Raw genomic sequence first — 14,728 nt, forward strand, 5'->3', positions numbered from 1 at the left:
GGGCCAGTGGGAAACAAATTGTCCCCAATCCATACTCTAGAGAATGATCAGATTAACTCCCAATACTAAATGTAGACTTTTAAAATTTTTCTCTATTGCTCTTTTTGCCTATTCTCTACTCACAATCGTATTTTCTTATAGATTGAGAAATTAGAACTGCTCAGATGTCCAGGCATTTTTCCTTTAATAAAATAAAGTCTCATATGACAAATACTTCTAAGCACCGTTCAGTTGCTACCTCATGGCCTAGCTAGATATGCCTATTCTTTTCTCCTCACTGAGTGTGGAAGCCTGTGACTGGCCTGAGCCTCTGACAGCTCCAAATCCCTCCTGTTATTTCACATTCTGCTTGCTTCTGGCCAGTTTCTGTCATAAAGCAGAGCAACCCATCCCACGTTTTCTCATCTATCTTAAAAGTTTCTCATCTATCTTAAAAGTTCTACTGTTGACCCAGAACTAAAATAGAACTTTAAGGCATAATCATGAAAAAGAGCTTAAAAACTAACACCACATAATTCATTTAAAAGCTTTAAAATGTATTTTTATCTGTTGTTTTATGTAATGATTAGTCTGTCTTTTAATCATAGTGCATGCTGTATCTCCAATATGAACATATGTTCTTGAATATTCTAAACTAGATACACAAGAGATTCTGAGGCAATAATTTTTTTATTCAGAAAGAAATTCTCCATTCATGATTTCCTCATCGTCTTGAAAATATGATGGTATCTAAATTATTTTTGAGAAGAAATTCTATAAACCAGATTTGAGTAGTTTAATAAATTCAGAGTATGCAGTAGACACTAGGATACAATACATTGTAGTATATCATTGATCGTATGAGTAATTAATGGTATTTTCAAAAAGTAGAATCACAATGAAAAGAGGTTATGATAGTTTAATAGATTCTGTGTATTTCAGTGTCAAAAGTGACAGTAACGAGCTGAAGTCGGTTTGGCTCAGTGGATAGAGAGTTGGCCTGTGAACTGAAGGGTCCCAGGTTTGATTCCGATCAAGGGCATGTATCTTGGTTGTGGGCACATTCCCAGTAGGGGGTGTGTAGGAGGCAGCTGATCGATGTTTCTCTCTCATCAATGTTTCTAGCTCTCTGTCCCTCTCCCTTTCTCTCTGTAAAAAATCAATGAAATATATATATTTTTTAAAAAGTGACAGTAATGAGCTAATGAAAGCTAGTGGAGAAACTAGAACTGCCTATATATAGTATTAGTCTGAAGAACTGGACAATACCTTTCAATAATCTATCATTGTTATAAAAGTTAAGAAACTATACATTACAAGGGGAAAGTTTGGGCTGATAATAAGGAAAGCTTATAATGGTATGTCAGATTCGAATGGGCATCTAAGCTATGTTTGTATTCTAAGTTCTATATGGTGTCTGGAATATTGTGAATGCTAAACAAATTTTGTTAAATTCAACTGTTTTTGCTTGGTAGTGCTGCACAGGGATCTTCTCTATCAAGATTGCTCAGCTCTAAGAAAGAAAGAAATCTGAATATATTGGCTGCATATCATTTATTAAATTTCCAACTGAGGCAGATATTCCTGAACAAAGTCCACCTCCTTAATATTTCCGCACTAGATGGTCGACTCTTTGGACAGACTGCCATTTGGAAAGTTTCTACAGACATACATTTGTTTGTGATCACTGGGCTGCACAGTAAGAATTCCCTGGATAACAGGAGGAAAATTCCCTCAAAATTGGTGGGAATAGAGCCAGAGTTTTAACAACTTTAATTATTACTTAATTTGTTATTTCTCATTAACAAAAAGCTTAAAAGAAACATTAAATGAATTACAATATTGCATACACCTGTTAGGGTCGCCGAAGGAGGATACACAAGGCCAAAAGCGGTAAAGAGTTCTGAATTTAGTAGGTAATCTGGAAAACCAGATGGGCTGAGCCCCAAAATGAAACCAGCCCCCAGGGCTGGGCGTCAGAGATTTTAAAGGACTCTAGGGGGCTTTATCTGGGCAGAGAATTCTCTGTGCAGGTCCAGATCCTGGGGCAGGTGTAGAGGGGAGAGATAATGGTCTTAGAAAGTGGAATGTGGTCTGAGTGAAAGGGAATGTCCATTATGAAGTAGCTTAAAGGTCAGTTCCCAGGAGAGGGATAGCAATTCAATTATTTGATCAAATCTAACAATACCCTACTATTAAGTCCCATTTTCATGGCTGTCTTTTCTTGGGGAATGCTAAGAAGTAATATAATTGTCAAGTTACTTTAAAGAGCAGTAGACTCTGTAGCAATGGTGTCCAGAATAAAGGGAAACTCATCAGTGCATTTTAAAATATATTTTTACTGATTTTTTTACAGAGAGGAAGGGAGAGGAATAGAGAATTAGAAACATCAATTAGCAGTATTTCCCAAAGTGTGGTACGCGTACCCCCAGGGGTACGGGAAGAGTTCGGTGTTTGGTGGGAGTACGTGTTGCACTGGAGTTTGGTGGGGATATGCACTGCACCGTGCTTAGCTGCGTCTAATTCTATGTTCTTATGAGTAGGAGGGGTACTCAGCGTTACAAAAAATATAGAAGGGGTACACATATGTCAAAAGTTTGGGAAACACTGAATTAGAGAGAAACACTGATCAGCTGCAAGACCCGTACTGGGTATTGAGCCCACAAGGAAGGTACATGCCCTTAACCAGAATGGAACCAGGGACCCCCCAGTCCCTGGGCTGAAGCTCAGTCCACTGAGCCAAACCAGTCAGGGCACTACTGAACTTTTAAAATTAGAAAAAAAACATATTTTCCTGCCCTTTCTTGGTTATATAAAATCTTAAAAGATATCAATATATGAATTATACAAACTAATTTTTCTTAATAGAATTAGACTATATTAATCTGAAAAGAAACAACAATTAAGTAACAATAATTTAGCATAACCTAATGAAAAATAGTACTTTAGTGTTTAATGATGAAGTTAATTAAAAGAAAAAAAACCACCTAACTTTAACTTGTCAAGATAAATTTTTAATCAAAAGAAATAAATCTATTAGTTTTATGAAAAGAACTCTGATGTCTCTTTTCAATGTCTCTTGTAATTAAATGGCTCTGTAAGTAAGACTGATTTTTCGCATATTTCTGTTATTTTTCACTCTGCAATAGCATGGCCTGTGTAGGGCACAGAAATGGGGGTAGCTATTGGAAGTCAATGATGTACACAAAGTTCCAAACCCAACATATTTGAAAAAGAGGAAAAGTAGTAAAAAGCACATAATTATTGTTGCTAATATCTATATATTGTGTTATATAAAATACATTTCATGTACCGAGTTAAGAACTTCATGGATTTTTAACTACAGAAACAAACATTCTACATGCCATGTACCATAGAAAGTTTATATTGAAAACTCCCAGCAGTTATAATAAGCCTGCCCTGACAGAATATTGTCCTCTCCCTTTCCCCACTGATGGTCGAATGGAGCACCAAGAATTATCACTGGAAGTAAAGAGACAGAAATCAAAACACAAACACCAGTACAAGATTCTCCCTGTGAGTTATAAGAAAGGGCAAGGGTGAATAAGCCACACGTTTTGCCACCATTTAGATACTGCTTTATCTAAAAATCTAAATTTGATCAGAGACACAAAAACTAAGATACACCCAACAGTAGACTTCAAATAACCTGAGGATCAAGGTAGGACATTGGTAAAGTGCCATGGTGCTGACTGGCTCCCACATAAGTTTTCATGCTAAACTCCATCATTGTAAGAAATTCTGTTTTGTTCTCACAGTTCCAATTAAGTCTCATGACCCCGGAGTGCTGCACGTTGAGGGCTGCTGGTGGTGTTGCCGGGAGTGTGTAATTGCCGCGCGCGGGGCTTCGAGCTGATCTATGGGACCGCTCAGTTCCACAGCTGTCAAAGCGCTGATACCAACTGCAGTTAATGACACCGCGTCATCCTCCAGCTCGTTTACCTGCCGCCCTGCAAACACATCGACACTGGCAGCCAAAGGGGGAGCGCAGGCAATGGCAGAAACCATATTTATCATAATCACTATGATCCACGGTAGAGGAAAATCAATTTCTCTTAATCGAGTAGAGTGACTTATTAAGGGTTATGAGTCCTGGCTGGATAGCTGTGCTGATTTGATTATGTTGGGAGGACAATTAGCAGTGTCCTCCTACACACTCTTTTCCTTTGTCTTCTGGCTCAGAGTTTGTTATTTAATTATTATCTTATGAAAGCCTTTGTGAACAGGTCATGCTTTGATCAAGAAGAGACTGAGAAATGGGGTGCTGAAAAGGTTTCAGAAGTGTTGACAGGGAGAGATGTGAACATTCATAATATCTCACTGCAGAGCTGTTGCTTTATAATCGAAAGGGTGTAGATACAGCATATGCCAGGGCCAACAATGGACCCTTCCTGAAAGAACTCCATCATAAATTAACCTTCATCCTTCAGTTTCCCTGTGATGTTTTTCAGACCACAGTCTCAGACACCTGGAGAGCAAGGTACCTTGTTATGCTGCCTGAGAGAAACAGATCAGTAGGTTAAAAGTTACATGTATGTTTTCATCTTTAAAGAATGCTTTAACCAAAATCAGTAGCAGAAAGATGAAAAGTTAAATGTGTGCTATATTTTTAACTCTCCAGGTTTTCCAAAGGACAAAAAGTGAAAAAGATACTGTGGAAATAACTTTAAAGCATTTTCTCTCAAGAACTACCATTTCTCCTCTTTATGTATTTCTAATGCAACTTTGGGGAAAGAAAATGGAATAAATTTCAGTTGTTTTCCATTTTACTGAACAGCTTTGGTTGGAATTTTACAGTAATTTCACTCAGAATAAAATACATAAATAATAGAGTGATATCTCTTCTAACATACATAGCAGTCAAATACGGCTGAGTAGTAAATTACTAACCTTTGAAAATAGTTTCATTTTAGAAATTGTTCATATGTGCACCCGAATATGTACACTTTTTCTTAGTAATTGCACTTAAATATGCCAAGTAAAATTATTGGTTGAATATTTGTTAGGAGCAAGCATAAAAACTAAAGAAATCCCAGGACACAATACTGTTTAGTTTAGCAGAGCACTAAAAATTCTTTTTTCTTTGACTTTTGCAAAACATGAAATCCATTAGATGTACACAATTCCCATACAATTGTGCTCATACATATTAAGTTTCAAATATGTAATAAATATAAGGGCAATATTCATTTTGATGGTTTCAAAGAACTTAGACTTGCTATCTAATTTCCTATGAACTTATGTTGCTAGTACTAGGATTTTAACAAAGGAATGATGCAATGCTTAGAAATATGACATTTTGGATTCCATAATTCTTTGTTACCTAGAAAATCACACATGCATTCTTTTTCCTTAAATATATTTTATTGTCCTTTTACAGAGAGGAAGAGAGAGGGATAGAGAGTTAGAAACATCTATGAGAGAGAAACATCAATCAGCTGCCTCCTCACACACCCCACTGGGGATGTGCCCACAACCAAGGTACATGCCCCTGAATGGAATTGAACCTAGAACCTTTCAGTCCACAGGCAACTCTCCATCCACTGAGCCAAACCAGTTTCAGCCACACATGCATTCTTTATTCTTTCTCTCAAGTGGATTCATCCCTGTCTCCTCAAATATTACCTGACAAAAATAGAAAATCTATAATCTTTCTTGACCTTTCAATTTTCATTTAAATGAATTTGTTGTCTCAGTGACTCAGAAAATTTTGAAGTTGCACATACAAACCATAATTTCCACACAAAGTACCAATTATGACATAAATACAACAGTACATTGCAAGATGAAAGAAACAGAAAGTTACATGACTTATATAGTTCCATTCTTGGTTATCTATTTCACATGACTTTTAACCTTTCATTTCTGGCAGTTCTATAAAGGATTAATAAACATCTCCTATCCTTTCATCTCTCTTAACATATATTCAATGTTGTAAACCTGCAACCTAGCATACAGCCTAATATATGCTAGTAAAATATGTTCAAAGGTATTTTCTGAATTAAACTCAGCTATACTATAAACATATCTAACATGGTTTACATTAATTATTTTGTCTGTTTAGAATTTTCATTTCTGCTGGTACTCCTCATTTTCCCAGCCTTTCCAATTATTAGAGCCATTTTCGTACTCAAGAGGACAAAGACTGCTGTGCTTAAAAATTTAGTGGTCAAGGGATTTAATGACTATAAGGAAACTTCCATTAGCCTATTAAGAATAATTAAAATTTCCAAAATCCACGGATTCATAGCTCATTTATTTCACCTGACATTTATAAAAGTAGCTTTGACTGCTCAGGAAGTTACCTAGACTGACTTTTCATAAGAACTTTAACTGAGATATACACAATTTAATTTCTGAATGTGATGATAGTTTGAGGAAAATAGCCCTTTTCAAGGACTAAAAGTACTATTTCTAGTTTGATGATAAATTTAAATCTAATAAAATTGACACACCACACCAAAAAGTCCATCTTAATCAGAAGGAGTTGAGTTGGAGAAACTTTTGCCACTGAATTCTACATAGGATCATTTTATTGCTTATCAGTCAATAATCACCAAACACATTCAATTACTCTGTCTCCTGGTGCAGAGAAATTAAAACTACAATAAATCTTCTGATATACAGTATTGCAGTATTATTGAACACCATCATTCAATACTCGGACATTAGATAAAAATCACAACCCTATAATAAATCATATGTATTTTGTAAGTGATGATTAAAATATACTTATCATTATTGTCATAACTTTATAAATGAGCCATGGAAATATTAGGTCTAGTAATAATTAATGTCGTTTTCTAATACTTTTTTAAATCGAATTTATTTAAACAATACAACAAAATTTAATCAACAATATAGTTGCCGTTGTTTTCTACTACTTGTGCCCAACGCTCAGGAAGCATTTTAATCCCTCTGTTGTAAAATTCTTGTGATTTTGATGCAAAAAATTCTGTCAATGCATTTTTGAGGCATTCTTCATTATTAAATTTTTTTCCAAGAAGAAAGTTTTGCAAAGAACGAAACAAATGGTAATCGGAAGGGGCAATATCAGGAGAATATGCAGGTTGAGGGAGAACTTCCCATTCCAACTGGCACAGTTTTTCAGCAGTGATTCTTGCAGTATGCGGTCGTGCGTTATCGTGGTGAAGAATTATGCCCTTCCGATTAATCAGCGCGGGTTCTTTTTCTCTTAAAGCTTGGGCTAACCTTTCCAATTGGGCACTATACACTGCACTTGTAATGGTTTGGTTAGATGGTAAAAGTTCATAATGAAGAATTCCTTTAAAATTCCACCAAACACACAACATCACTTTTTTCGCATGCAAGTCAGGTTTTGGCGTGGGCTGCGGAGCCTCATTTTTGTCCAACCATTGAGGCCGCCTTTTCAAATTAACATACAGCACCCATTCTTCATCTCCGGTAACAATTTGCTCTAAAAACGGCAAAGGGTTTTGACGAGAGAGGAGTGAACTGCAAATTGTGACTCTTTGATTACGGTTGTTGTCGGTCAACTCATGAGGAACCCATTTTCCAAACTTTTGGACTTTGCCAAGTGCACGCAATTGATTGGAAATTGTTTTTTGTGATCAATTTAAAGTTGTCGCAAGCTCTTGTTGGGTAATTTGAGGATTTTGCACCAAAAGAGCTTGAAGAGCTTCTTGATCAAAATTGGACACACGGCCTCGACCACTCTTGTCATCTAACGAAAAAGTTCCCTCGCGAAATTTCTCAAACCAACGCTGGAATTTTCTGGCGCTAACTGCATCTTGACCAAGATCACTACAGATGTTTTTTGCAGCCTCACTTGCTTTTCTTCCTAATTGGAACTCGTAAAGCATGCAGTGCCGAATATGCTCTTCATCCGCTATCTTCTTAGCCCTAGTTTTGCAACAAAAACCAAACCAAACACAAACTTTTTCAAGCAAAACTTGTTAACTGCACTTCACACGTTCTGTAGATACCACGTGTTTCAAGGTTATGTCAATACAAGTCAATGCCAAGCAAGATTTTAAATGAATGTTTTAAAACGACATTAATTATTACTAGACCCGATATAAGGTCTATTCTAAAGGAAAATATGCATTTAAATAATCTATTTTAAATAACCAATTTCAAAGGGAATAATCTAATAATTTAATATTTTTCTCTATCTTTACTAGAGATCTGGTGCATGAAATCCTGTGAGTAGGGTCCCTAGGATTAGCCTCCTGCAATCAGGGCCATCTTCTGTTCGTTCGCTGCCATGCTGTCAGGCTGGTGGGATCACCAGCTCATCCCCGCCTGCTCGGGCGCTCAGGCCTGCAGGAAAGCTGGCACTGGCAACTTCATCTCCATGTACGTGCACCCAGACAGTCGCTAATGGAACGTGCTGCCAGCTCAGGGTCACTCACGTGGGTGCCACCACCACCGCTGCTGCCGCTGCCTCCACCACTGCTGCTGGGACTTGAGGTGCTGATGGAGACTGCAGGGTGCACCTGTGACCTACCTGCAACTGCATGAGCAGCCCAAGTGGGCAGCACATTCCATTGGTGGCTGGTTCAGTGCACATGCATTGAGGTGAAGTCCCTGGTGCCCACTTTCCCTCAGGCCTCATCCCCCAAGCAGCTGTGGATGAGTTGATGATCCCAAAGGCCTGAAAGCCAGCTCAGTCCTCCCACCACCCACCCCGAATCCACGATTCACCATCACTGATACATTGGAGCCTGTAGGCCAAAGGTAGAGACCAAGAGGTCAGCCGTTCAGCCCACTCGCCAGTTGCCAGTCTCCAGTCCCACTGCAACCCTGCTTGGGGGGGCTAGAGGGACTGAGAGATGATCAATGCCACCTCATGGCAACTGGTCAAGCAGTTGCTCTGGGCATGACACTTATGGCCTCTGGCCTTTTATAATATAGGATAGCAAACACTGTGAGGACTAACAGACCTTGTCTATATTTAGCTATTAGCCACCTGTTCTAAAATACAAAAAAAAAAAAAAAAAAAAAAAAGACAGAAAGTTTAGATACGTATCTCAGGGGGAAAAATTGTGAGTATGTGTGTGTGTGTGTGTGTGTGTGTGTGTGTGTGTGTGTGTATGTTGAAGGATATATCTTTTATTCAAAGACTTAGTTCAGCTTGGCTAGTGTTGCTCAGTGGTTAAGTGTTAACCAATGTACCAAAAAGTTTATAATTAGATTCCCAGTTAGGGCATATGCCGGGGTTGCATGCTTGAACCCAAGAATGGGTATGCAAGAGGCAGAAAATCAATGATTCTTATCATTGATGTTTCTAGTTCTCTCTCCCTCTCCCTTCCACTCTGAAAGAAATAAAAAATATTATATATATATTTTATATATTTTTATATAAAATATTTTATATATATATAAAACACCTCAATGTAGGACTAGCATCCCATCAAGCCAATAGAATTGAAAGGTAGAAATGATACCCGTGTAGAGAATATATTGGATCTGTGGTTCATTTTAGCCCTTCTCTTTTAGCTAGCAGTGTCTAAAACTGTGCATCAAAAGAAATAAGAGCCAAAACCAGTTTGGCTCAGTGGATAGAGCATCAGCCTGTGGACTGAAAGGTCCTAGGTTTGATTCTGGTCAAGTGCATGTACCTTGGTTGTGGGCACATCCCCAGTAGGGGTTGTGCAGAGGCAGCTGGTTGATTTTCTCTCTCATCGATGTTTCTAACTATCTCTCTCACTCCCTTCCTCTCTGTAAAAAAATCAATAACATATATTTTTTTTAAAAGAAATAACAGTACTCTAATAAGAAAAAAACACACACGTCTCCTTATAGAGCTGAGTAATATAAGAAGTTTACCTATAAGTGTTATTAGTAAAAGGATAATGAAAAACAATTTATGTTTAGATTTTGAAGCAATCATTAGAAAATCACGAAGGTTACACTAATAGTTTTTCGACATAAAAATGGAAAACCCTTATATATGCATGCACACAGGAACATGAAAAGAGGATGATGCACTTCACAGAAAGCTCTCAAATGTCAATAAAAATAGTACTCCACTAAGAAAAACACATAAACAACATGGACAGAAAAATTACAAAAATAAGAAAATAGCCTAATATTCACATAGCAAAAGGTTCAACCTCATTAAAAATAAAATGTACAAGCATCATGGCAACAAATGACAATGAAAACACAACAATTCCAAATCTGTCAGACACAGTTAAAGCAGTCTTGAGAGGGAAGTTCATAGCCTACTACCACAAAAAAAAAAGTAATAAATTATCTAACTCACCAGAGTTAGAAAGAGAGCAACAAGAAAAGCCCAACATAAGCAGAAGGAAGAAAATAATAAAGATCAGAGAGGAAATAAAAGACATAGAGACAAAAAAAATAAAATAAAACAAACAAACAAAAATACAAAAGATCAACAAACCAAGAGCTGGTTCTTTGAAAGGATATACCAGATTGATGAATCTCTAGCCAAGCTCACCAAGAAGCAAAGAGAGAGGACCCAAATAAACAAAATCAGAAACAAAAGAGGTGATTAATAATGGATCCCACAGAAATATAAATGATTATGAAAAAATACTATGAACAACTCTATTCCAATAAAATGTACAACCTAGACAAAATAGACATATTCTTATTTTTTTTAAAAAAAAAAAAAAACAAGCTCCCAAAATTCAATCAGGAAGAATCTAAAAGTCTGAATAGGCTGGTGACTACCAAAGAAATTAAAGCAGCAATAAAAAATCTTCCAGAAAACAAAAGCCCTTGTCTGATGAACTTACAGGGGAGTTCTACCAAGTATTCAAAGAAGAACTAAAACCTATCCTCCTCAGACTATTCCAAAAAATTCTAGAGGAAGGTACACTTCCAAGCTCTTTTTATGAAGCTAGTATTACCCTAATCCCAAAACCAGATAAAGGCACCATAAAAAAAGAGAAGTACAGGCCAATATCCCCAATGAACAAAGATGCTAAAATCCTCAATAAAATTCTAGCAAATTGGATCCAGCATTACACTGGAAAGATAATATACCATGAACAGCTGGATTTATTCCATGGGTGCAAGGATGGTTCAATATCTGCAAATCAATAAATGTGATACATCACATAAACAAATTGATAGACAAATATCACATAATCAAATCCATCAATGCATAAAAAGCATTTGACAAAATCCAATACCCTTCCTTGATAAAAACTCTCAGCAAAGTGGAAATAGAGGGATCAGACCTCAACATAATAAAAGCCTTATCTGAGAAACCTACAGCCAACATCACACTCAATGGGCAAAAACTAGACTCATTTCCATAAGAACATGAACAAGATAAGGATTCACATTCTCACTACTCCTATTTGACATAGTGCTGGAAGTGCGAGCCATAGCAATCAGACAAGAAGAATAAATAAAAAGCATCCAAATTGGAAAAGAAGAAGTAAAACTGTCCTTATTCGTAGATGACATGATACTATACATAGAAAACCTCAAAGACTCCATCAAAAACTAGCCATAATAAATGAATTTGACAATGTAGCAGAATATAAAATTAACACCCAGAAATCTATGTCATTTTTATACATCAATCTTATATAATAAAAAGCTAATATGCAAATAGTCATCATGCCCTCGCATCCTCATGCCTCACACTAGGGCCAGGGGACCTGATGCTGGGCCAGAGACTTTAAGGCCACAACCCCCACACTGGCGCTGGGGCTGGGGGACCTGAGGCCGGGGCCCCCTGCCTGGCACTGGGCCTGGGACCTGCAGCTGTGCCCCCTACCCTGTGGAGCTTGACAGGGGTGGGGCCAGCTGGGTCTGGGTCTCACGCAATTTCAAGGCACATGCAGATGGGCAGGGACTTGACTCTGGGTCCTGCAGCATGCCCCGGACTCTGACAGAAGGGAGATTTTCATATACATTTTACTTATTTTCTTTAATCTCGGACACTGCTTTTGTAGAGAAAGGGTAAATAGCAATATTAAAACATTTCCTCTAATTTCCTTTTAATGTGCACAGATTTTGTGCACCAGACCACTAGTAATGAAATAAAATGTACAATTGTTATGAAATGACCAATTCATTTATCATACTGAAGAGTATAAGTTACCTGTAACCACAGAGCATTACTGATGGGAATTTAAATTGAAACAATCTTATTGAAGAACTTATATATATGAGGGAAATAACCTGGGATGTGCATAATTATTTTCATTGTAGTCTGTACTTTCTAGATGATATATTCATAAACAATGCTGAAAAACTGGAAACAACTTAAATATCCAAAGGTAAAGAATAAAAAGTTAGCAAACAACATGGAATAAAATGTGCACCATTAAACAACATGGTGATGAAGAATATGATATGGTAAAATATTTATGAGATAAATATATGCTAGAAGACACAGACTACAATGGTAATCTGGAAAAAAAAATTGTGAAACACATGTATGCATACAAATATGCAAAAAGTATAGTCATCTACAAATCAATAGCAGTGAACTTCTGGGTATTTCATATTTGTATATGCACATTCATATATTTTTCAAGCTTCTGTACTAAATATGAAAACACTGAGTATAACCTCTATGAAGCCATAACTTTTTTCTGGTTTATTCACTGACATATACCTAACACCTGGCACTGAACCTGCTACACATTCAGTAGTCTATAATCATTTGCTTAAATGAATTAAAAATGTGTATAATTTTTAAAGCATTTCCAATTTTTATGAGCCACACATGGATCAATTTTATATAACTATAACATTATATGAATAAGTATATAACAGCATAGGTATAAACAAACAAAAACAAAAACTGACACAGAAATTAAATAATTTGACTGAGATTATACAGCTAATAGGTAATCAATGTAAGTGATCTATACCTAGGATTTGATTGAAGGACCTTTATTTTCAATTCACGCTTAGCATATCACCTGAACAAGGCAATCTCAACTGACTGGTGTTCTGCTCATTATTATTTTATTATTTTTATACTAGAGGCCATATGTAAGAAAATTCCTACAAGAATGGCTCTTCTTTCCACTGTCTTCCAGCAGCACCTTTGCTCTGGCAAGAGCTGCTAAGTGCCTGTGTATGCAAATTAACCCATTGTTGTTGGGTTAATTTGCATATTCACTCCTGATTGGCTGGTGGGTGTCACGAGGTTATATTCATTAGCATGTTACTCTTTTATTAGGTAGATTTATATTTATATTTGAGGTCTGGTGCACAAAAATGCATGCACTGTGGCAGGGGGCATGTCCTCAGACTGGCCTGTTCCCCCTTACAGTCCAAGAGCCCTCAGAGGATGTCCTACTAAAGACTTAGGCCCTCAGAAAGCGGGCATAAGCCACAGTCTGGCCTCCCTCTGTGGAAGGCCACTGGTTAATCAGGGGAAGGCACCACCCCCATTACCTCCTAGCTGTTGCTGCCTCTGGCCTCTCTCTGTGGGAGGTGATAGGACCAATCAGGGGAAGGAGACACCCCTTTCACTCTGCTGCAGCTTTAGCTGGTCACCGTGGCTGCCTGAGCCTTGGCCCTCGCAGCCACTGTGGCTTGACTGAGCCTCAGGCAGCTTCTGCGGCTTTGTCAGGAAGGACGTCCAGAAGATGTCCACTCTAATTAGCATATTACCCTTTTATTAGTATATATTTATATTTATATACTTATATTTAAATTCACTTGTTTGGGCAAGTCAAAATTTTAGCCTAAACTTATGACACAACCTAAGCAGGAACACTATCCTCAGCTTCCTTGATCTTATTTAGGACAGGTAAATTGTCAATTTTATGTAGAGACACTATTTTACATAGAATATCATATTAAACGTATTAGCAGATAAGAAATATCCAACACCTAATTTATTTATCTAAAAAACAAAAAGTGTTTTCTTTCTAAGTGCCATTTTTCCAAAAGAGTATTTCTGTCAATATAAGAGAATTTTAGAATTAATAATGAAATATAAGCCATGACAAAGAAATGACACTGATTATAAGCAGCCCACGAAAAAGTTTAGGATGCAGAAGAGTAAGAGAAAGTGCAAATGCTGAGATTTAAGAGAAGCAAGGACAACTGTGAATGATACTGTAACAGAAATGAAATGTGATAAAATAAAGTGGGTTTTATGTGCGAGACATAGCACCAGACTACTGCACTTAACACAAAAATATATCTATGAGGATATTTCTAAACATAAGGAATTCCGGGGATATATGCTAATATTACAGAAGGAAGACAACACTTTTTAAGGTTAAAATTTTCACATTATTATTAATTAATCAAGAAAAAGAAGTTTTCAAACCAAATATACAGGAAATATACCCACAAAGATTTCAACATCTTGAACAGAAAAGAAAAAAAAAAAAAGTTATCATGCATCTGTATTCCATCTTTCTCTCAACCAGGTATCAGAGACAACTCAAGCTCTGCCCAAGAACAGCACAGCACTGATTCTCTGAGTTTATATATTCTTATCAATTCTTTCCAACTACCTCAGGGCAGGTTCCTTCTCGAACCCTGCCCACTGTACTAACTGTTGGGAACTTAGTCCAAGTCCCTCCTTTATTCTTTGCCCACTAGTTACAGGTGTTGAGTCTGAGCCCCTCTGCCTAGGGACTGGACCTTCTTGGACACCAGGTTTTAGACAGAGAAGCCATGAGAAAATGTGGGTGTTTATTCAGAAGCCAGTGGCCATACAGCCATCAGACAAAACAGTTCTTTACAGCAAAGTCCATATTGGCAGCTGTACACCACCTGGTAA

General features: G+C 37.2%; 1 protein-coding gene across 17 annotated transcripts in view; it reads right to left on the reverse strand.

The window, feature by feature from the left end:
- The window catches only part of ROBO2 (roundabout guidance receptor 2), a 655,712-nt gene that overhangs the window by 543,167 nt on the left and 97,817 nt on the right, over nucleotides 1–14,728 (reverse strand). The gene's annotated exons all lie outside the window — the stretch shown is intronic.

This window comes from Pipistrellus hanaki (assembly GCF_964339955.1).
Source record: "Pipistrellus hanaki genome assembly, chromosome: 2".
NCBI lineage: Eukaryota > Metazoa > Chordata > Mammalia > Chiroptera > Vespertilionidae > Pipistrellus > Pipistrellus hanaki.